Source organism: Pteropus alecto, unplaced genomic scaffold (genome assembly GCF_000325575.1).
Source record: "Pteropus alecto unplaced genomic scaffold, ASM32557v1 scaffold112, whole genome shotgun sequence".
Classification (NCBI taxonomy): Eukaryota; Metazoa; Chordata; class Mammalia; order Chiroptera; family Pteropodidae; genus Pteropus; species Pteropus alecto.
The window spans coordinates 770,154-796,010 of NW_006433133.1; the positions used below are offsets into that span (position 1 = coordinate 770,154).

Below are 25,857 nucleotides of genomic sequence, written 5' to 3' on the forward strand. Positions count from 1 at the left end.
TTTTAAAATAACATTATTAATCTTTTCAAAACAAAGTTAATGTCATTGAAGTCCCAAAAAGGAGACGAGAAATAGATTGGCTGAAACTGTACCAAATTTGGGAAAAGATATAAATTTACAGATTCAAGAAGCTCAGAAAACTCCAAACAGAATGAATATAAATCATGGTCAGATACATCATAATCAAAATACTTAGAACTAAAGAAAGGAAAAATTCTTGAAAACACCAGAGAAAAAGAATATATTGCATATGGGGAAAATGATGATTTGAATAACTGAATTTTTCATCACAAACTGTGGAAGACAGAAGACAGTGGAATGATGTCTTTAAAGTGCTGAAAGAAAATAACGGCCAACCCAGAATACTCTGCATTTTTGAGGTGATGAAACTATCAGTATCTTGATTGTGGTGGTGGTTATACAACTATCTGTATTTGTCATAATTTATAGATATGCACATCAAAAAAGTGAAATTTACTATATGTAGTTTAAAAACAAAATTTAAAAATAAAATAACCTATAAATTTAAAATAAACATGATAAATTGTAAACACATGTAAAAAAGAGAATGCCTTTTTCTTCTCTAAAGTAAGATACAATTCTATACCTTCTCAACCCTGGGAGCATGCTCTCTGAAACTATAATATTTTTTTTCATTTTTAAAGTAAGCATCTTCTTAGTTGTCATTTGTAAATTAAAAATAACATTACTTTGATATATATAAATGTGCTTTTAGTAAATAACTTAGTGTTAGAAAAGTAGCTTGCACAATAATATGATTTAAAATTTTTAAGCATAATTATGATTTTAAAACAAAGAACATATTTTCTACACTTACGTATTATCTGTGGAAGCACAGAAAAAGGTCTTGAAACATATGTACCAATCTCTTAATTGTAGTTAACTCTGAGGTTAAAATTTACAAGTACTGGAATTGAGGATGAAGGAAGGTTTCTCTACCTACTTTCTATACTTTATGTAATTTGTTTAAATGTTACAGTCACTTCTAAAAATTGTGTTATTCTCTTTATTTTAAAATAAAAATTCTGAAACATTCTTAAAAAGTGAAAATATAGAGGAATAACCTTCATTTAACATTTTTTCTTTATTTCCTCCTCAGTTGCCCTTGTTGGTATGTATCATGTTATCTGCCTGCTTACTCTCAGGGTAAAACAAGTTGCTGAGTTTTTGACTCATTAAAGGCCTCTGGCTCTGTTTTATAGCAAAAGAATGTACATACTTGTATTGTTTACATGCACAGTCCTCACTTTTGTAATAGTTTCTCTATTACTATCAGTAACTCTGGCCACCTTCGGAGCAGTGCTTTGGAATGCAGAGCTGTGGAAAAAGGCGATGAGCTTTGGATGCAGACTACCTTAAAAGAGAATTCTAATTCTTGAGCCTACCGGCTATAGATTTCTCTACTATGTGGTTAAAGTAACAGTACCTTCCTTACATGTTACACATGAAACAACCCAGAGTTTGGACCCAGGTATGTCTGTTTCCAAAGACATTATCATAGAGACCTTATTATCACACCATACTGCTTCTCATGCAGTGCTAAATGCATTTTCCAATGGAAAGCAACACTATAAAAAATGATTAATTATCCTGATTAACACATTAAGGTAATCTGATCAATCTCATTCAAAACTCTTGCAAAGAAAAACAGTGCCCAAAATTCTTTAAGGTTAGAGACTGGGATTATATAAAACAAGAACAAAAAAAGTGATACATTACAAAGTACTATCTTAAAATAATTTTCAATTTTCAGATTTTCTTGTTAGTGCCCAAGAGCTTTGATCTATATATAGAAATTATATTCCACTCATTTAGTGCCCATGTTCATGAGACCGTAATCAAACACTCAAAACTAAAATTCTCCCTGGGAACCCCAATTTAAGAATTGTATTATGTAGATGTCTAATCACTACGTTGTACACCTGAAACTAATATAATATTGTATGCCAACTATAATTGAAAATAAAAATTATTAAAAATCATGCTACACATTGTTACATGAGAAACTAGGTTTATAACTATTACAGATTGCTTTAACTATTTTATTCTTAAGGACTCCTAGATTATTTCACAAGCAGGCAGACAATAAAAAGACTGCCTGATTGACAACTACAATATGTGGAGGTGGGGAGTCATGATCTTTTTCTTTTTTTTTTCCATTTTTATTGTTAAAAATTAATTAATTAATTGATTGATTAGTTAATTTTTTATGGTGACATTGGTTAACAAAATCCAATAAGTTTCAGCTGTACACTTTAACAGTAAGGCACATATATGTTTACACTGTGTATTCACCTCCTATAGTTAGATTTCTTTCTGTCATCACACATTTGACCCACTTTACCCCATCTCCTGCCACCCCCTCCCCCCACACCTTACCCTCTGGTAAAATTATTGGAGTAACATTGATTAATAAAAATCAAATAAGTTTCAAGTGTACAATTCAGCAGTATGCTGTAAATATTTTGCATTGTGTGTTCACCACTCGAAGTCAGATTTCCTTCTATCTCCAAATATTTGACCCCTTTTGTCCTTATCTATATCCCCCTTCCCTCTGGTAACCACTAATCTATTGTCCATGTCCAAGAGTCTGTGTTTGTTTGTCCTGTTCATTTGTTGCTTTTAGGTTTATATCCCACATATAAGTGATATCATGTGATTTTCAACTTTTTCTGTCTGGCTTATTTCGCTTAACATGATTAAATCGAGGTCCATCCATGTTGTTGCATATGGCAGAATTTACTCTATTCTTATGGTTGAATACAATTCCATCACAACTCAATAACAACAAAAAGCAAATATCCAGTCAGAAAAATGGACAGAGGACCTGAACAGACACTTCTCCATAGAAGACATACAATGGCCAACAAATATATGAAAAGATGCTCAACCTAACTAGCTATTAGAAAAATGCAAATCAAAACCATGATGAGGTACCATCTCACACCTGTTAGAATAGCTATAATTAACAGGACAAGTAATAAATACTAGAGAGGATGTGGAGAAAAAGGAACCCTCATACACTGCTGGTGGGACTGCAAATTGGTACAGCTACTATGGACAACAATATGGAGGTTTCTCAAAAACCTAAGAATTGACCCTTTTCTTGAAGGCATACTCCTGAAGATGACAGTATGGCACAGGCAGCTGCTAGTTTAAAGTGGACGTGGTCATTTTTTCCAGCAACTGTTCTGGTGTTATTGATGTCTGTTTTCACAAATTGGGATACTAGTCTTCTACAGAATGATGTTTAATGAATACTCCATTAAAATATTTCTGTGGTAATATAAGTTTGCTAATTGCATTAAACAATATAAACAATTTAAAACAGATTATTGTAGGTCATTTCAGAACATTTTAATATATGAATAAATATTCATTGTAAATTGTCAAGCTGGTGATAAAATAAACAGTGCTTCCCAAACTTATTTATGTGGCACATTTTTTAAGGAACACATTTTAACATCTCTCGGAACTACTAAATCTGTAAGACATTTTGAGAATGTTATTGCCCTAACATTTACAGACCAATGAATGCAGTATATACCAGATTTTCAAGCTTTGCTATGGAATGTGTAGGGGTAGGTACTAGTCCCAGGTTAAGAAAGTTAATTGGGCAGAGGAATAAATCATGTGGGTAAAAGTAAGCAGAAGCTTGTTAGGCAGATCCTGTACCTTCTCATTAGCAAAATATTTACAAACCCCTTTTAATGTGAATTACTAGGGAAATTTCCAAAGTTGGCAACCCTAGCCTGTTTCTTTTTCATTGTGTCATAACCCCAGATGTTCTTTCTTAGGCCAAGTTTTCTAGTATCTGCTTTCATATCTTTCAGATTAATTTATTCAATCAGGTTTTATTCAACATCTATTGCATATATTTCACTGAAGTAGGTGTTAAAAATATGCAGACATATGTAATAAACATGATGAGTTGTAATAATCATGTAATAATCATGTATGAGTTGAAATGTATTACTCATACAGCCTTCTTTCTCACTGTGGACGATATAACCATTAAAGGTATGTCAAGCTTATTGTTTTTCTCCTCTGCATTCAAATACATTCCATGCCAATTTTGTTCTCAGCCTTTTGCTTATGCTATTCTCTTGTTTTAGAATGACTTCTTACTCCTTTCTACCTGTCAATAATTGGCCCTCCTTTAAGGTCCAACAAAAGTTCCCATCTCTTCTCTGAAGCCTTCCATTATTGCTCTTCTCTGATCTCCTGTTACCCTTTTATTTTACACTGAAGTTTATTTCTTTATGTATTTATCTTACTTCTTTAAATAGATTTAAGTTTTTTTAAACTAGGAAATGGTTTATATGTAGATATTACTCATAGTATCTAGCAAAATCTTGGAAACAGACTAGGTTGATAATAAATATTTACTGGCTTATATACAAGATATATTTCTGTGTTTTCATAGTATCTTGTGAATGGGGTTGGGGTATGGCCTGGAAGGACAAACAACATTTTAAGAGAAACAATAGATGGTTAAAAATTATTAAGCTGTAGTGATGAGACCTTAGTATTCTAAATTTTTAATTTGTTGATTCATTATATTTCCGGCCAAAATAACATCTTTGAAATGGTATTTTGACATTGTTCAAGTGTTTACAATTAGAACCTCAGAAAAGATGTACCTACCATTTTCCTCCACCTTCAAAAATATTCCCATAGCACACCTTAAGCAATTAGTTTATATCCTCAAACTGATGTTTGCCAAAATATTATTTCATTAGTACAAAGATCCATTTTTTCTCTCAGAAATTAAAATTAAAATTTTGGAGTGATCAAGATTAAAAACTTTACTCTGTCACTTTTTTGTTTATTATGCTAATTTCCACTTAAAATCAGCTTACCTTGTGATATATAAAAGGGCATACAGATATGAAATGAAGTGAACAATTAACATACATTCAAAATGGAGTTTGTGTAGCCAATTTTAAGCAATAAGTAAAAATGGGCTGCATTCTCTACTTTGATAGAAGGATGTAGGACACATTATTTTCACTATCAGCTGCTCTTGTAAACAACACAATTTAATTCAATTAGTATGACCCATTCAAACAGGTCATTAAAAGGTGAAAGAAGATGTAGTTACAGGCTAATTGATTAGTCATTTATTTTCAAAACTGAAAGTCACCACGTTATGTAAACTCCATTAGAGTAAAATCTTGGTTGACCTGAATCAAAGTAACCTAAACTTTCAACTAACAGAATTTTTCCCCTTCACTTGAATTCTAAAAGAACAAGACAATTTCACAGCAAATATAGTATAGATGTAGTTAATTGTAGGCTGTTTCAATGAGTAGGCCTATTTCATACATTTGAAGGAACACTGGGAAGAATTCTAGATCCTTTGCCCCAAATAGCATCCTGTCAATGATGCCTGAACTTTTACTTTTGTTACTTATGTTTGATTTAAAGAATGGTAAAATACAACTCTTCTTGATAAGAGAATTATATAATCTAATAAGCGAGTTACATTATACCTTATCAATAGAGTTTATTAGATATTTTCCAACATGAAAATTCACTAAGAGGCACATAACAGGTCAGTTTAAAAGGGATAAGAATAGACTGAAGATCAAGGATAGGACAGTGTCCAAGAGGGCAAACCTCATGGCTACCACATGAGAGACTCTGGTTATCTAATGAGGAAGTATGAGAAGAAGTGTCATTGGGAATAAAGAAACAAAGAAAGCTGGAAGATACCAGAGCAAACTTGATTTGCCTCACAGTTTTTCTAAGGTCAGCCTTACACTCGCACTCAGCATTTAGAAAGTATCCTACTACAGTGCTTTCTGTAATTTCTTAAAAAATAATATTTTGCTAAATATAAATCACTGCATTTTACTATAATAATTCATAGCAATAGGAATCTGAGAAGCAAATTTTGAATTGACATTTTGTTCTCCTGGTGTGTTCTTATGCATCGTAATTATAAGGAGCCTCTCCTAACAAAAATCATAGCCAAAGAGCTAAGCTGCACTTTAGCCTGTGATTCGGAAGGTTTCTTTAGATGTCCGTCTCCGTTCAAGGAGAATAAAATGCCGAATAACATCAGTCATAGTGAAGTCAAGAGGCCATCTGTTGCAGCCAGTTCCGGTTAACTTAGAAACAATTTCTCCATCTACGGAACAATTATATTGGTTTTTAATTTTCATTTCAACAATCTGAGCTTTGGCAGTATCATCTAGAGACTCTCTTGGGCATGAGAGTGATGCATATAATTAGGCAAGACTGTCAGACTGGAGATGCTAACTGTAATATTAATATTCTAGTCCCTTAGATTCAGGGTAAAACTTTTTATAGTATTATTTTCTTGCTTTTTTTTTTTTTTAAGGAAGTATGAGTTCAAATGGAAGAGGTGAAAGAAGGAAGATGTATTTATAGAATAAATAAAATTATAATCAGAAAAATTCAAGGGGGAGATGAGTTATATGGGAACTGCTTTGAATAATTCTGTGAATTAAGTAATTCATTCATCAAATAGTTACTGAGCATTCATTATGTGCCAGCAACTATGCTAAGTTGGTAATTTGTCTATGACCTTTTTGTGCCCTTCTTTGTTAGAGGTATTCAGTAGTAAAGGGCCTTAGGTTCAAAATTGCTCTCGAATTTATTCTGAGGGTAATGAGTTTTAAGCGTGGAAAGGACATGATGAAAGATTTACGTATCAATGCAGATTTTTTTTTTTAATGCAGGTGTTGATGTAAGAAACATCGAAATCTGTAGAGAATTTTTATAAGAGTTTATTTGAGCCAAACTTATGACATATGCCAAGGAATAAGATCTCAGATGCTCCAGAAAATAATTTTTGCAGCTTCTTTTATGCATTTGAAATTAAGGAGGGAACATAAGGAAGAGTACAAGAAGGTGAGAAAAAGCAAGATGGGGATTGGATTATACGACAGTTAACAAGATTATGTGCTCTCTTGAGGGTTAATACATGTTTTGAAGGGTTTTACTTATGGTATTTCAAAAGTCTGCTAACCTAGATGCACGGAAACAATGGACAAGGCTTACTTAAGGCAAAGACAAACCTTTTACTAAGTAAGTTATATGCCTGTGATGTGATTACCTGCCATGACCCGCCCAGTTAGGAATTTATGATCAGATCACACTGCAAGGTTACTTTCCAGAGAACCCCACCCCTCCTTTTTTTGTCCACACAAGAAAATATTTTCAGATGGTAGAAATGACAAGATGTAGTGACTGATTGGATATGCAAAGGAGGACAGTGTTAGAGGGCAATCAAGGATAATGACCAAGTTCCTGATTTGTAGAATTAGGTTCATGTCAGTAACATTGGTTCTTGTCGTGCCTTTTAAAGTTTCCACTATGTGCCAGGCACTCTGATAGACCCTGCTGTGGTGTAGGAAGAATTCTGTGTTCCAGTAGAAAATTATGCATTGTCTATAGCACATGTCAGAGTCATATAATTCTGCTTTTTTGCAACTCTGTAGATTGCAGATAACTGATAGAAATGTGAAATAATTATTGCCTATACACAGTAATGCTTCTCTATAGACAAGCAAATTTAACTCCCTTAGGCGAGGGACAACTCTTCCTCATGTGGAAAAACCAGTTTTGCCTCATTCTTTGCAATATTCAGGATTTATAAATGTGTCTGTTCCTTGGATTCTCTTTTCAACTGGCTGTAATACTTTACCAGTTTCCACATTAGGGAGTTAAATAATATCTTTAACATTTATTTATTTTTATTTTCATATGAGACTCAAGATTTTGCCATATTTTGGAAAATTATAATTAACAATGGTAAATTTGACAAACATGACCTTTGTGCTCATAGAACTTACACCCTAGTAGGGCAAACATAATAAACCAAACAAATAAGTACATATGTATAGTAAAGTATACATTGCTAAGTGCTATGGAGGAAAATATAACAGGGAAATGGTACAGGGTGTGGGGGTGGGTGGGATGAAATGGGTGGAGTTAAATAGAATGGTCAGAGAAAGGCCTTAATGAGAAAGTTTTCTACAATTTACTTAAAACAACATATCTTTGATTTTGGACTATATCAGAGACATTCAAAGTTATGTGCCTATATAGAGTACATTTATAATCCTATAAGTTTCCCTGGTCACTTAAATCTCTTCATGGTGATAGGGGTAGGGTGGCAGTGGGAGTGGGGTAGGAAGTTTGTTACCACACCTGTCTTTTTGTTTTCCCATTCCCTTTCCTCTTATAGCCAGACCTACTCCAACTGTATCTCTTCCTTTCTGATTAGTGTCTTCATCAATGGGAACTGGTGGTTTATATTAGCCTGAAATAGTTCAGAGACAGTCTTCTGATACACAGCTTGGAGTTAGGGAAATTTCAGTTTATACCAGAAATTTTTCCAAAAGGTTGAGATCTCTCCCAAAACAAAACAATCAATGGTAAAGTATGTGTTGAATTTTTTCTATGTGAATGGCATTATACTTGGTACTGTAAAGCATACAAAAGAGGAAAATATTATGGAAATAATATTTGACTTGAATTTGACAGAAATTCAAGTCATTTGAAAACAGATAATTAGAATAATTTTACTACCATTTCCATTTTTAGGAGGATGCATGAAGCTGTTCCTTCTATGCCCATAGTTTGAAGGAGTTGTAACCATGTACATTTTCACTTCTTTAAAATGACTTTTTCTCTTCTCTTTCTGCTTGTTTCATACTGGCCTCAGGCTCACTAGCTTCTTTTCTTTCCTTATCTTTCTGCATACTGCAGACCAATCTCTTAATCATTAAGCCCTTAGGTCAGCATCAAACAGTCTTAGGAACAAAGCCTCAGGTCTGTTGACCACAGAAACAGAGTTTCGGTCAAACTAAAGATAACATCTTGCAGCTCCACAACAATGAAAGCAGAAGCACCCTACCAGCATCCCCTTGAAACCAGACAGAATGACACCATGACTGACTGACATCAGGACCTGATGCAATGATCGACTGCCTCCTACCCTAGCCCCGACCAGTCAGTAGAGCCCAGGACCCCAACTCCCTTAGCTACTAATGAGTTTTCCCCTATATAACCTATCCCCTAAAGGCCATTGGGGAAGCAGGTCTTTGAGCGTTCACTCACTTGTGTCTCTGGCCTTGGTGCCATTTCCTTAAATAAACCTCTACTTTCTTTTTTTTTTTAATTAAGTTTATTGGGGTAATGTTGGTTAATACAATTATAAAATTTTCAAGTGTACATTATAATTTAGCATCTGTATTTCTATTGTGTGTTTACCACCAAAGTCCAGTTTCCTTCAGCTACCATGTATTTGATTTCCTTTGCCCACTTCACCCCCCACCTTATCCCCATATTTTTGACCCCCTTTACATTGTCTACCTCCCTCTCTTCCTCCACCCCCTACCCTCTGGTAACCACTAGTCTATAGTCCATGTCCATGAGTCTCTGTTTGTCCTGTTCGTTTGTTGCTTTTAGGTTTATAGCCCATATATAAGTGATATCATGCGATCTTCAACTTTTTCTCTCTGGCTTATTTTGCTTAGCATGATTATCTAGATCGAAGTCTATCCATGTTGTCACAAAATGGCAGTATTTCATCTCTTCTTATGTGTTGGCTGGAAAATTATTGTTTGGCTATCATCCATGGGAACATAACGCTCTAACGATAAGCTTTCTGCTTCTGTATCCCCCGCTTGCACAACCGACCTGTGGGTTGACAGTTAGTAAAAAGAAGAAAGATAGACTTGTGTGTTCAAACAGGATGAAGAATGGGGTTTAGGGCTTAAAAACCCTGCACCTCTACATTTCAGGGCTGCTTAATTTGGAGTCTGCATACTCCTGGCAGACCCAGCTGGCTGAATAACGAGTGTGTTTCCTATAACACTGATTTCTGGTGGTCCGTGTGTCTATCGGGGGCTGGCAGCTAAACACTTATGGCTGAGTAATATTCCATTGTATATATGTACCACCGCTTCTTTAGCCAATCATCTATCGTAGGACATTTCAGTTGATTCCATGTCTTGGCCACTGAGAATAATGTTGCTATGAACATTAGTGTGCAAATATCTTTTCGGATATGGGTTTTCAAGTCTTTGGGGCAAATACTCAGTAGAGGGATTGCTGGATCATATGGTAGATCAATTCTTAGTTTTTTGAGGAACCTCCATACTGAATAAATCTCTACTTTCTTAACCGCAAACTCCTTCCTGTCCATGTCTCTTTGGCTTTAATACATGCAGGGAAAATGAACTCCATGAGTTTGGTAACAAGGTAAAGAAAAACATAATAAATATTTCTTTGTAAATATCCCTTTCCTAAACAGCTTCTAACCCCTTTTGCCTCTCGTTGAGAATCACTGCTCTAAGTAGTGCTTTTTAAATATCTTTTTGAAAATTCATTTTCCAAATCATGAGTTCAGAGCTTCAACCTAAGGAAAATTATTTTGTGTAGTTGCTGAACTTACCATCTGGATATTAGACACAAAAGTAATTTAAAAGCCATCAATTCTATTTCCAATGTGTTCACAAATAAATTATGGAAGGCAGTTTTCTGGAAGTATTTAGCAAACAGTGTTTCACCCATATATTCCTTGGAACCGGCACTTTCACCACTAGAACAATCTAGCACACATTGCATTTAGTGGGTGTATATGCTGTGGCTATGGGCTTGTTTTCATAATGTACCCTGGACCATCTAGCTTACTGTTGCCATATACTCTGAATATTGCTTTTGGTTCTTTCCCTCAACCCTTCCACCTCTGCCAGATAGTGTTACTGGAATTTGTTGGTGTTTCAGATAATCAAATTCAGGAAGGCCCTTATACTTTGGTTATATTTTTACTTTTTCATCTGTGTTAATTTTGTCTCCCTGGCTAAATTGTAAGTCCCTTTAAGTTAGGGAGTACCAGACTTATAATCAATGCTCCATTAATGTGTAAAAACACCAGTGATGGAATATATAATTTCACAAGTGGAAGAAGGGGAAGAGACAGTTTAGGACAAAAGGCAGCTCTAAGGTTTTGAAAGTCCCTATCAAAATGCAAAAGTATAATCTGGTAGGGGCAATGTATTAAATCGTTAGCCATCGACATCTTTGCTAGATAACTTGCTCAGGCGAGTTTAATAGAGCTCCTAAATGAGAATAAGTGAAAGAAAGGAGTAAGTTTTAACTTGGGTAGGGAAGATGCTATGGAACATGAAATATGTTTAAGGAGGTGGCAGAGAGGAGGCAGCTTCATGTTAGGAGGCTTGGACATGTATTATTTAAACATATATATTCAGTCTGAGACTGCTTAAGGTGGAGGAGTAGCATGATAGGAAGAGAGATGAGTGCAAAGGAAATGAAAGAAAAAAACCAGACAACCACCTTCATCCTCCTTCATGATTGCCACAAAGGCTAGCCCTTTGGATATCCAAAGATTGTTGTTGTTGTTGTTGTTTCTGTAAGCATCTTATCTCTTCTTTGTTAGTTTGTTTTAGTTAGACCATATTGGAAATTCCCTTATCTACTTGTTCCTTATCTGTTCTTGATTTCTTTGCTTGTTTATGGACAGCAGGACTGTGGGTAGCCTTTGAGATCCCTGGTTTCCTGGAAACTTTTCTTCTTTACATCCACAGAAGACTTTTGCTTTACTCTGTAAACTGCTTTGGCTGGGCTCCAGGGATTTACCTAAAGAGATATTTGAAGCAAAAACTGAGGTCTTCTTGTGTTTTTGGTGTGTACAGACTGAGTTAATGAGGAGGTTAACTTCTTTTCCTGCCAAGGTCATCAGGAAGAAGGCTGTCCTCTGAGACATGCTAACATTGACCTGAGAACTAAAGATTACGGATGTAGAGGGACCTTTGAGCTATGAAGCTTTCAGTCAAACTGCACTAAATCAGAATAAAAGCAAGGCTACTTGAAAGGAAAAGCTCAAATTATACATTCTTTTAGAAGAAATGCATCTTTCTGTTCCTCCAAGACAAATACAAACTCTCATATACTTTGTCTGATTGTATCAAGCCAGCGTTTTAAAGATAGCACAGTATCATAAAGGCTACACACAGGCTTTAATAAGGAAAGACTTCTGTTTGAAACCTGACTGAACCACTTAATAGCTGGGTGGCCTTGATCAAAACACATAACTGCTATTGCCTCAGTTTCCCAATCTCTAAAACAGAGATATCAGTGCCTATCTCTCAAGGTTTTTAGAATTAGAAAGGACATAGCAAGAGCACTAGCACAGTTGTCTCACAAACCAGGTGCCCAGTCAATGGTAGGCAATATTAATATAATACTACTGATGCAGAAATAGGTTCTTTCCTCTGCCTGGGAAATGAGCTAGAGAAATTGAGACCAAGGAAGAAGATACTTTGGCTACAGGATGGTTAGACAATTTTTCAGAGAGGTAAAGATATTCCATCATGCCAGAGAAACAATAAAACAAAAATGTTTCAGATAAATGACAAGAGCAAGCAGGATAAACAAAGTTATATTACAGAGTGAGCAACCATTATTGGGACAAAAAAAAAAAAGAGAGAGCGGCGTCCCTCTGCCTGTGGATGTTTAAGCCAAAGAAGAGATACATGCAGGTTTTGCAACAAAGAAAGTAAGGTTTATTAGAGAGTTGCAAGTCCCGAAGACACAGGTGAGCTATGGCTCAAAGGCCTGCTTCTCCAATGGCCTTTAGGGGATAGGTTATATAGGGGAATAGGTCAGGGCTTGAGTAGGAGGCCATTGATCACTGCATCAGATCCTGATGACAGTCATGGCATCGTTCTGTCTGGTTGCCAGGGGATGTGGCTGGTAGGGTTATCCTGGCTTCACGGGTTTGGAGCTGAAATGCAACTGAGGTCAAAATGTTATCTGTAGTTTGACTGAAGCTCTGTTTCTGTGGTCAACAGACCTGAGGCTTTGTTCCTAAGACTGTTTGATGCTGACCTAAGGGCTTAATGATTAAGAGATTGGTTGTGTAGTATGCAGAAAGATAAGGAAAGAAAAGAAGCTAGTGAGCCTGAGGCCAGTATGAAACAAGCAGAAAGAGAAGAGAAAAAGCCATTTTAAAGAAGTGAACATTTATGCAGTTACACAAATACTTGTGTTTGTGGAAAGTTCAACTCTAGGGCAATCACTTATACTTAGTAACATTCATTTCTATGTAGACCAATTTAAAGAACTTTTAAATTGCTTGTTCTCTTAAATTGATTAATTCTGCCTTTTGTTTACATTGATGAGAAGAAATGGTTTGCTAGACACTTAAATGTCAACATTGGGCTAACTTGAGTTGAATTATCACAATTTCTGAATGAACGGGTTATGATACAGCCAGATAAATTTCTGTTTGTTTTTCTTTTATTCAGAATTTTCTGCTTGATGGAATATTATCTTTTCAATTGAAATAATTTTTATTTAGGCTCTCATTATCAGCAAGCGACCTATGGGCACATTTTTAAAAGATTTTATTTTATTTTGTTAAACATCACATAAAATTTACCATTATAACATAAATACAATGATTACCATTGTAACCATTTTTAAGTGTACAGTTCTGTGGCATTATGTACATTCACATTGTTGTACAACCATCACCACCATCCATTTCTGGATTTTTCATCTCCACAAACTGAAACTCTATACCAATTAAATAGTAACTCCCTATTCTTCCTCCTCCCAGCCCTTGGAAACCACCATTGTACTTGCTGTCTTTATTAATTTGCCTACTCTAGGTACCTTATATAAGTTGGATCATACAGTATTTGTCTTTTTGTGTGTGGCTTATTTTACTTAGCGTAATGTCTTCAAGATTCATCCATAGTATAGTGTGTATCAGAATTTCAGTGTGTATCAGAATTTCATTTCTTTTTATTGCTCAATTATATATATATATATATACTTATATATATATATAAAAAATTTTGTTTATCCACTCATCTTTTGATGGCCCCTTGAGTTGTTTCACCTTTTGGCTATTGTGAACAATGCTTCTATGAACATGCGTTTATAAGCGTCTGAGTCCTGCTTTTAACTTTTGGGGGGTATATACCTAAAAGAGAAATTGTTGAATCATATGATAATTCAGTGTTTAAATTTTTGAAGAACCACAAAACTATTTTCTACAGTACTTGTCCTCTTTTATATTCCTACCAGCAATGCATGAGAGTTCCAATTTCTCCACATCCTTGCCAAAGCTTTTTTTCTCCCATTTTTTAAATTATAGTCATCCTAATGCATGTGAAGTGGATATCGCTGTTATTTTAATTTGCATTTCTCTAATGACTAATGATGTTGAACATCTTTTCATGTGCTCATTGGCCATTGATATATTTTCATTGGAAAAATATCTATTCAAGTTCTTTGCCTGTTTTCGAATTGAGTTGTTTGGGCATATTTTTAATTGCTATTTTTCCTAAGCTTCATTCAGCTCCAGCAATAGAGTAGAGTAAATCTTCTCAACAACAAAAATAAAACTAATTTAAAAAATCAGGGACAAACATGAAGAGAAACCTTCTAGGAATTGTGGAGGGCAAATTATATTTCCTAAGTGAAGAGGAAAAAAAGGAGAGCAAATGGGAGAACCAGAAAGCTGCAGGGAGAAGAAGAGACCACAAGAAATACTATTCCTTTAATTAGTTGAGATAGCTAGGCAGGGTGGCTAGCTATATCATGCTCAACTAAGCCAATGGGAGGGTGAAAAACAAGATTAAATTGAAGATAAAAAAATCAGGAAGAACATTTAGTGCAAGTGATAATAAATATGAAGATTAGCATTCTAACCAAATACTGCTATATGGTTGGGATAAGATATGTTGTATGCTAACTTTTAGAGATGGTGAATAAAAATGCATCCTGGAATTCAGTAATTTGACATTTGCTATAAAGTAATACATTAGGATTTAGTTATTATTTGAGTTTATAATATGCTTTTGATATGAACAAGATACAAAAGAATGCTTCTTATCTCAATCAAACAAGTCTCAATTTACGCCCTATGGCTCAAACCTTGGGAGCTGTGGCATACAACTGCCATCTGGTGTTAGTATGTTCACATAGCAGGATTCCGTATTTAATACTTAAAAAGAAAACCCTACTTGGGGGCAGAATTTGCAAAACTAAAGTAATGAAGAGAAGGTAAGTTTCCCAGTGGTCTAAATTAATAAGGTGTTATTGTTTGTTTGTTTGTTTGTTTTTAAGAGGTCAGAAAGCAAACTCTAAGAATTCTTCCTTATGGAATTCAGAATGATGCAAAGACTGTTCCTACTTATTATTGGCAAAAGGAGATTTTTTTTCATGGATATGACAGTCTATGAATTGTGAATGTGTTCATTGTCTTGGTAATCTGGTTTACACTTAAATATATTGTAAATGTACACAGCCGAGAAAGTGATTAAATAAAAAGTGCATTCGAGAGGAGATCTTTTATAAGCTCTAAATCTTTTGTTTTAAAGGTTCTAGTCCTTTCAACAAAATCAAGCATTCTTTTTCTGTTGTGTGGTTGAATCTTTCTCTGTGTGATGTAAGAGTATTTAATGCTTCCAGAATTTATTTTATTCGAAGAAATCATTTTGATAAAATCAAGACCCATGATGCTTTCAGGATTAATAGACTTTCTGTTGAAAATAGGTATATTAGTAGCACAAATATTACTAATCTGCTCCAATCCCCTGAAGTCAGGAAGGTTGGCAGGGACAGAACACCTGGTCTCTAGGTATCTTCTCTTGGGAGCCCAAATGTGGAAAGCTTGTCTTTCTTCTGCTTCATTTTAATTAGCTGATCAGGGGAAGCAGTGATAAAGTTCCTGAGGAAAATTTTTAAGTTGCCAATTAAACATTACAAGACTGACTCTCTTGTCTAAGAAAAGCTAAAGTATTACTTGGTTTTAAAGTGAAAAAATAACATTGGGGATGATTGGTGTTAGGAAGGAATGAGTCTTAAATGCACCCCCGTCTGCTCTGGTCAGAAAGTTTGCTTAAGAAATTATAACTTTATAAAGAATGCTATTTCCCTGAGGAAAACAATCTATTTTCTTGACTAACAGTTAAAGTTGTAAGTGAATTTTAGATTTTCTTGTAGTTCCCTTTGTGAGCAATTACCTATTTACTTCACAGTTGGGATTTACAGGCAAGAGAGGAATCTGAGAGTGGCAAGAGAAAAAAATTATTCAGGATCAACAGGAAACTACATTGGGCATTTTTCTGAACCTTTCCTCCATCTTAAGTAATCGAGTCTTATTAAATATCAGTTGATAAATATCCAGTTCTACACTAATCCTCTGACATCTTTAGTGTTAGCATTGAAGCAACTGAGTAAATAGGCAAGTCTTAAAGACCTGAGACTGATATCTGCTTTTTCCTTCACTTTTCTTTCCATTTCTTTTCCTCTGTGTTTCTACCCATCTGAGATGAGTAGCTTGAAGATGGTGTTCCCCAATAATCAGTAGTCAGAAGTCAAATGGGCACCTTGCTATCTGGAACATTAGTACCTATTTACAGTGGTGTCTGGATGTCCTCCATTTTTTGTTTGTAGGTCTTTGTGCAAAAATTGCAACAACTAAATGATTTCTCTACCTTCTATTTCCACTCTTTCAGGCCCATCCAAATAGAAAGTAAGTAAATCAATTTTCAAACATCATTTTCTCTTACTCAAGTGCTTAGAATGTTTAAAGTTCATGTAATATAGCAAATCCAAATTCAATGGTATGACCTTCAAAGCTATTTTCCATATTGTCCTCATTCGCAATTTCCTTAGTGTATTCCCTTATTAGTTTCCAATTTGGGCTCTGCTGCAAACAAGTTAAACATGTTACATTGGATTATCTTATTGAATCTTCACAATGACCTTATGATGTAGGTACTTTTATTTTAACACCACTTTGCAGATGAAGAAACCGAGGTTTATAAACATTAATTACTTTGTCCAAGGCTAATGCAATTAGTTAGTGGAAAACCTGGGATTAGAACCAGCACTGATTCCAGAATCAGTGCTGAATACCCAGTAGGCCAACGATAGTGGCTTTAACCTATGTTTGAAGCAGTGACATGATTTTTTAAATTGATTTGATGTTAAAGGTGGCATTTTTGAAAATATTAGAACTTTTAAAATCTTTATTATATTACTTTGTTTTCATTGTCCTCATCTGATGCTATTAAGCTTAATTTCTTAATAGAAAACATTGGTGAGAAAAATGATAGGTACATTTGTTTAAAAAAAATGTGTTATGGAGAATTTAGAATGTACGGAAAATAGAACGATATAATAAATACCTATGCACCCAATACCCAGCCCCAATAATAATCAATCCATCATGCTTCATCCATATCTCAATCCACTACCCCCATCCCATAGTATATTTAAGCAAGTCTCAGTCATCAAATCATTTAATCTGCAAATATTTTGGTATGTATCTCTAGAAAACAGGACTCTTTTGGGTAACATAATAACAATACAATTATTTCACCTATAACATTAATTTCCTTAATAACATCATATAGACCATCATTGTATAAATTTCTAGTTGTCTTATAAGTGTTAGATATTTCACACACTATATATGAATTAGCAACTAAATAAGATCTACATATTTGATTAGTTGCTCTGTCTTTTAAATCTCTTTTAATCTATCAGTTATCCCTCCATCTCTTTACTTTCTTTTTGCAGTGTTTTGAAGAAACTAGGTTGTTTGTCTTGTAGAGTATTCCACAGTATAGATTTGCTGATTATATTTCATGGTGTAGTTCAACAAGTTCCTTTGTTCTCTGTATTTTCTATGAAATGGTAATTGGAATTAGAGACTTGATTAGATCTAGAGTTTTTTTTTTTTTTTTCAGGACTTTATATGTGGTGTTGTCTGCTTCCATTAGGAAGCATGCAATGTCTAATGGTCTCTATACATATATTTATACTAACTTAGGATATCATGTGTGTTTATCCATCTTTCAATAAATGGTTCTATTTATTGGAGTCCAAATTTATCTTCCTTTTATAAATTACACCCGTAATTGAGTTTTCAGTTTTAGGTTCTTTAAAGTGGAGTAAATACTTGAGTACTCTCTTAAGGTGAGCTGAGTATAGAATTCAAGATGTTTTTATTTCTAATATCTTATAATTCTCTATCTTATGCTAAATTCTATAACAAATAAAGTTTAATTTGTTTTTATTGATTCTTAATAAGGCATTCAACTTAATTTGCATAGAAGACTTTTCCCATACATATTTTATCTGTTGACAAATTTAACTAAGTTATATAATCACAATATAAGTAAACTGGAATATATAGGTTTAGGAAGAAACACAACTGATTTTTCATACACACACAGTTAAACTGGTGGGTGAAGAAATTTGTGATTACCCACAAGTTTCATGATTTCTTGGGCATCAGTTGATATATTTTGCAATGGCAATGAGTTAATGTGTCAAGTTAGTTAAATAGTAGTCTACTAAAAGAGCTGCTAGCACACTGCTGTCCAATAGAACTTTCTGTGATGATGAAAATTTTCTGTGTTGTCTGATATGGTAACCATCAGCCACATGTGGCTATTGAGTACTTGAAAGTGACTAGAATGATTAAAGTGAGACTATGGAACTTAAATTTTAATTTAGTTTAACTAATTTAACTTAATTTAATTTAATTAATAACCTTGGACAGCTCAGTTCTAGGATATAAAATCCACACTGGGGAATAACTGGTTCCAGAGTCTGACTCTAGAGCCTGCACCCATAACTATTATATTATACTGCTCCCTGATTTAGTATTTCTCAGGATTTTTTTAATATATCAAACACATTCATATTTATTTTTTAGAAGAAAATGACAAAGACCCAGTTTACCAGCTTTACTTTTTTAAACCTAAGCTTAGCATACATATATAACATTTGTCAAAATTTACTAAGTTGTCAGCATTCATGCATAAGTAGAAAACGCCCTCAATTTGTATTAAACCAGAAATGTATTACTATTAATGCATCCATATCTTTCACTACTAAATAATGAAAAAATTGATATAATTTTTGTGGATGATTCATCCCAGTAATGTCACCCAACTTCACAGAAGGGTGACATTACTTGGTCCATGTTTCACACATAATGGAAAAGCAGGTCCACCGAGTGTTGGTGTACAAAAGAATCATGACCACCTTCGATTTCGTTTAATAAAAAAAATCAAAGTGCATACAGAGATTTACACTTTTTAAGACAAAGCAAATGGTCTTATTATATGGTCCCAACAATGAACTTAAGTCTATGACAAATAGGGGCGCCCAGGAGCTGTTTATAAATACTTTAGATTAGATATAGTTATACTTCAGGTCGAGTTCCTTTGAAATTTTTAAAAATATGTTTCTGTTAATCCTCAAATGGAGCTTATTATAGTTTACATTTCTCTTAAATGCATGCATTGAATTACCAAAGCTTAGCAGCTGCTCCTTGCCATTTATCATTAAGGATTTTAACTGGTCCTCTTCTTCAGCTCCTACTCCTTGATCATTCCCAACGATTCTCTTTAAAGTGATTTTTCTGCTCCTAACAATTTTAGTAAAAGTTGATATAGATTTGAAATTGCCAATCCTACTACCTTCAAATGACACGGAAGAGAATGAAGTGAGGCCCCTGTGACCTAGGGAAAAAGAAGTAAATTATATAACAAAAGAAGAAAATTTCTCTCCAAAACATGGAAATCTCCCTAAGGCAGAGAAAACTGACCCTCAGCTTCTGCTTTCTTGGGGAACTCCTTTGATTCTTGAAAATCCCTCAAATGGGTCTTCAAAGAAGGCTAATGAAAATAGGTTTCTTACACCAAAAAAATTGCCTGAAGGCATCTGAGTTGCAATATGTGAAGCCAAACTCAAGGAACCATCAAAATAATTTTCACCTCTACCCTAATCTTTCTTTGTCATATTTGTCATTGATATCTTGTTTTTTGGCATGTGATAGCACCTCATATTCCTCAGCTACTTGTTTCGATTTTCTCTCATCTTTTACTAATTCTCAGGATTTTTATCTGCAAGCTACTTCAGTACCATTTTCTGATATGCTTGTTTAATAACTTCGACTGAGTCATGTCTGCACACCTAGAACTTCATAGTAGCTCACCATGTTTTAACAGGCGGTTGCAACGAGTCCTACTTTCCGGTTTTAGGTTCATCTACATGGAGCCCAGGATGCCAGAGCTGGCAGCAGGAAAGAGGATCTCTGAGTGCTGCCTGGATTTTCAACTCAGCTTCTGTAAGTTTGCACTGGTGATAGCAATTGCCTTGTGTTTCTCAGGCTTTATTCTTATATGCCGTGTTGCCTTTGTGTATGATATTCCTTCTAGCTGAAAATTGCAATCTCTCAAACCTCTTAGCCTTGTGTAGTTACCAGTCTCCAAGATGACCTCCAATAAACCACACTTTCCCAGTATTTATGCACTTGTGCATCCTCTCCCAAGATGACCCATGTGTAACCAATAAATTGTATTGGAAGTGCTACTGCCTGACTTCTAAAGGTAAGTTATAAGAAGCCTTACAGTCTACACCTTGATCTCTTGGGGCACTCTTATTGGAGTCTGAGACACCTTGTAAGAATCTACCTACTCCACTGGAGAGATCTTATGGAGAAGCCCCAAGACTTCATGGAGAGAGGGAGGATTCTAGCTGAGACAGTCTTCAAACATCCCCTCCAGCATACCAAGCATGTGAGTGAAACTTTCTTGCATCTTACTTAGCAGCTGAGCTAATTTATAAGCTCAGCTGCTAAGTAAGAACTTACATTACAATATATGATAAAGTATTTGTTGTTTTAAGTTTTAGAAATAGTTTGTTGCATTGCAGTAGATAACTGGAACACCTTGCTAATTTTTACTCTTCTTTCAAGAGTTAATTTAGATATCACCTCTAAGAAATGTTCAATTTTCTTTTATAATTCCCCTTCCCAGTTTGAGTTAGATGTAGATCTTCATTGCTCTCATGCATTATTACATTTCATTCTACATTTCTCGGTTTGTGCTATTTTCACCAGTGGACTGTAGGCTCCTTGAAGGTATGTATTACTTCTCTTTGTGAGAGGAGTTTATTTCAGTACTTGGAAAGTAGTGGTTATTCAAAATAATTAGACTAAATCACAGAATCTCAGGATTGGAGGAACTTCGGATACCATTTAAAACAACCCAATTTGGTCTATGAAGTTTTTACTGTTGGGAATTTACTGTTTCCTGAGGAAGTTTATCTCATTTTTAAATAGCTCAGACTGTTAGCACATGCTTGTCAGCTTAATCCTCTTGTTCTGATCACTTTTTCATTACAGCTCTTCTCAGGGCTTATATGGTTGAAAATATGTTCATTTGTGCTACCTGTGCACTGTAAACATATTTTTAGCCTTTTAATTATTTGTCATGTGTACCCTAATTGTATTATAAGCTTGAACATAAGGTGGTGGTCTTAGATGTATTTTAATGTCTCCCACTGGAAAGCGCTGCATCCAGAAGTAAATCAATTTATGCTCTTAGCTTACAGACTTGTAGAATGTCCTGGTTAAGAGTATGGGCTCTGGAGTCAGAAGTCTTTTTTTTTTCCAGAGGTTGTTTCTTTATACAAAGGTAATTGACACTATGAATCCACCAGCATGCTGCTGCGGTTCACGCTGACCCTTCTCACCAGAAGTCTTGGGTGGGGGCGTGGTGGTCACTGTGGGGAGAAACAACACAGGCCTGGGGACCACTAAGCACACCAGTTGGGAGCTCCCAAAGGGCAGACACAGACACAGACACACAGACACTGTAAACCAAGAGCACTACACACAGTGACAGGAAGGAAATCCAAGCGGCAACTAGCCGTTGGCAGCCACTGATAATGCCTTCTTCTCCCAGGTATTCTTTGAGAGGCAGAATGACAGGTGGGAGGAGACCTGGGCCTGGAGCCAAGAAGGCCAGCTGTGCCACTACAGAGCTACGTGAAGTCACGTAATCACAGTCTTGCTTTTGTGGCTGTAAACTGGGGACAATAAACTGTACTTCACAAAGTTGTCATGAGGATGAAATAGGGACATATATCAAAGTACTAAATACAGAGCCTGGCACATAGAGATGTTCAATAAATATTTTTTGTCAAGAAAAACTTAGCTTGGAGAGGACCTTCTTCAGAGGCCAAGATGTGAGATAATTTCTCCATCAGAGGATCAGGACCCTTGTGCTCTCCTTGGAGCTTGCAGTTGCTGGAGTGCCCAGGGCCCCAGAATACACAGTACCAAGGCAGTTGAGGGAGACAGGGGGTTGAACACCCAGGGAGGCCCCTGCAGAAGCTGGATGGACACCGAAGGAGTTAGGGGTTGTGCCAAATGGTTCTATACATAACACAGGCCAGAGGCAGGCTTGTAGGGAGGCAGGCTGGGCATGTGCCCAGGAGCACAGCTGGCCAGGAGGCTAGTTTCTGGCCACTGGCATGGTGCATCTGGGCAACAGGGTGGCTCAGGGGCACGTGAAGGTGGCCGCTCTGTGTAGGATAGGAACCGGGCACAGGGTTCAGCTTCTGGCTGTGGGCTGCTCTCCTTTCAGCTGAAGACTTGAGAAGTACTTGAACATTGAAATCTTCCTCATCAGGCTGAAGGGGAACTTCTGGTTGAGCTTCAATGCTACTTGCTCTGAGAGGTCGAGGGAATAGCAGTATGTGAGGCCATATGCTAGCCCAATTCCAAGACCATAGACATTACTGAGAAAAGAAGTCTTAGGAATGAGCCAGGAGGCACACAGCAGGAGCCATGGCACCAGCATTGAGGGTATAACAATGCCAAACACAAGGGCCCTCCTCATCTGAGAGCGGACAGCGTTGACCCCCAGCATGGCAAAAGCCACTAGAGTGAAACCTCTGGCATCCTCCACTTCCCCCAGTTTCAACAGCAATGACACAGTCTCAAACAACACGAAGATGATAGCAGAGAAGGGGGCGAAGATCATGGTGAAGAAGCAGTGACGGTTGGTGCCAACAGTTCTCTGAAAATTGCCAGCAAAGTGCCAGATGATGATAGAACTGCAGAGCAAGGAAACTGGATTCTCATAGATAAAGATGTAGATTACCAGCCTGTAAACTTGCCAGTTGTGCAGGCAATCAGACCTCAGCGAGAGGCCGGAGGGCAGCAGGGGTAGCTGCAGCAGGAACAGGTGGGGCCCAGACACCAGTAGTGAGAGTAGAGTGGTAAAGAAGGTAGCAGATGGCACCTCCGGACACAAGGACCAGCTCCGTGGAATCAGAAATCTTGAGTTAAAATCCTGACACTACCACATACTAGTGATTATGTGACAATTAAATAAGTCACTCGATCTACATAAGTCTGTTTTCCTATGTGACAAAAGGAGATAATAACTTCTTTGTACATTTGTTGTAAAAATTAAATGAGATTGCACATAAATAGTGCTTAGCCAGAGATGGAAGAGTACATAAATGCTGTACTTTCTTCCTCTTATGACCACATTAAGATTACAAGTAAACTATAGATTGACCATTACTGTGGATCACTTGAAGTCTAGCTGAATAGAAGTCCTATAACTAAGAATATACAGAAGAAGCCACCTCAAGACTGGTGTGAGGGGTGGACAAGATGAGCAGGCTGGTTCAATACCCACATGTGGCCATTAAAAATCAGGAGGGATATCTCATCTGCAGAGGTCTTCTCTGAGGAGAGATGAGTCCCAGCCCCACACCAGGCTCCCCGGCCCAGGATTCCAGTACCAAGAAGAGGAGTTCTATTAACTTATGGCTGTGAAAACCAGCAGAGATTGTGGCTGAGTGAGATAGAAGGTGGCTGGAGTCCCAGGCATTTTTCTTAAGGGCCCACTCACTCAGCTCCAGGGCTTGGGCAGCAGCTTAAAAGGTGCCAGGTACATAGAAGGAAACACTGAATTGTCTGGCGTCAGGTCAAGGGCTGTAGGGGCAGCTTTCTCACAGACAGAGGTGCTACCAGAGGCCATTGTTTCTTTACTAAGCCCTCCCACCATCCAACCAAAAGGTGCCATATCTTGAGTCTCTATCAATCTAGTTAACACTGTACTCCTTGCCTTGGTGATTCCCTCACCCAACTTGCTGGCCTAACCAAAGCTTCTGGTAGCTTTTTCATACAAAGACCATATCTTGGCTCATGCTACAGACTTTCTTAAAATCTTTCAAAGGTTCACAAAACCGAAACAAGAATCATCTGTCCTTAGTGTTCCCCTACATCTTGTGTTCCCCAAGCCCAGAACTAGTTGCAACCAGCAATGGTTCACAGCTTAGCCTCTCCCAGGCACTTTGAAGTCCATTACAAGTGGCAATCATCTGCAGATCACTTTATAGTTCATTCCAAGTGGCCTCGTGCAGGGTACATGCAGTGTCTGACTTTGGCCTATACCAGAACCCTTCCCAAGAGGCCCCAAAACCAAAACACCAAGTGGTCAGTTTCAGATCACCTTAAAGCATAACACAGGCCAGAGGCAGCCTTGTAGGGAGGAAGGCTGGGCATGTGCCCAGGAGCACAGGCTGTCCAGGAGGCTAGTTTCTGGCCACTGGCATGCTGCATCTGGGCAACCAAATCACCTCTTAAAACATCACACCCAAAGGGCAGACTGAGCAGGCACCAGAGCCCTGGTAAAGCGAATCCAGCTTTATAGAATCATTCCCTGCATAATAACTCCTCCACTGTAGTCATGGCCAGGCTCCACAACCAATCGCCTGAGGACCAATCCGTCCCACTGATGTGCAAACAGGAACTAAGACTCAACTATAATAGGAAGGCACACACAACTTACACAAGGGACAAAACTGGAGCACCTGGCTCAGGTAACAAGAAGAATGTGCAAATGGACCCCACAGGATACCTAATACATAAGGCCACTTGACAAAGACTGGGAGACAGAGCAGCTCTACCTAATGCATAGAAACAAAAATAGGCAGACAGCCCCAAAACTGGGGAGACAAAGAAACATGTTCCAAATTAAAGAACAGAATAAAACTCAAGAAAAAAAAATAACAAAATGGAGAAGAGCGATGTGCCAGATGTAGTGTTCAAAACACTGGTTATAAGGATGCTCAATGATCTCAGGGATAACTTCAGTAAAGAGTTAGAAAAAATATAAAAAGAACCATTCAGAAATAAGAATACAATAACTGAAATAAAAAATACATTAAAGGGGGAGTTTGGAGAAACATGGCAGAGTGAGAGAAGTCCCCAGATCTCTTCCCTTGAAACAACAATAATCTGAACATCTAAAACTCAACAAAAAACACCCAAACTGCACACCAACATGTCTGAGTGTGGGATCTGCACATGAGAGCTACCACGTGTCAGAATCCTAGGTGTTCGGCGGTGGACTGGGAGAAACAAAGAAGATGCCTTTCACAGCCGGAGCTCTGTATAGGAGGAGGGGAGTGGAAAAGGTGTGGCGAGTTCCCTGAACAGCCCTTTCTGGGAGAACTACAAGTGCTACGCGGCCAGTGGCAGGGCCCAGTCAACAGGGCAGAAAGCAAAGAAGTGAGGAGAGCAGAGAAACACCAATTGATTGTTATCAGGAGCAGTTGCAAAACTGAGGCTGAGACACAGCCCCCATTCCTCAACCAAGAGGGCCCCACCCCTCATATCCCCCAAGACAAAACACTGTGGAGCCCCAGGGGAATCTGAACAAACGCTACAGAAACTGTTGCTAACATTGACAAGGACTGAGACTGAGGGTAGCGAGCATGATTAAACATCTATAAGGAAAAAAAAAAAACATTAAGGCTTTATATAAAGCAGGGATCCAAGAGACTTAGATGCCACTTACTGGAAACCAAAAGAAAAATGCCTTCTAACAGGCTAGAGAGAGCTTTGTATACTAAATCTTCTTTCTGGAAAAAAAAAGCAGAATACACTTCTATTAATGCCTAAGCAAGAACTAGTTCATTAAACACCCT

At 36.8% G+C, this 25,857-nt stretch overlaps 2 pseudogenes; both read right to left on the reverse strand.

Annotated features, from left to right (window-relative positions):
* Positions 1-6,017: 6,017 nt before the first annotated feature.
* LOC112476770 lies at positions 6,018-20,059 on the reverse strand (annotated as a pseudogene).
* A 2,050-nt stretch (positions 20,060-22,109) lies between these two features.
* LOC102880140 overlaps positions 22,110-25,857 on the reverse strand; it is a 5,989-nt pseudogene continuing 2,241 nt past the window's right edge.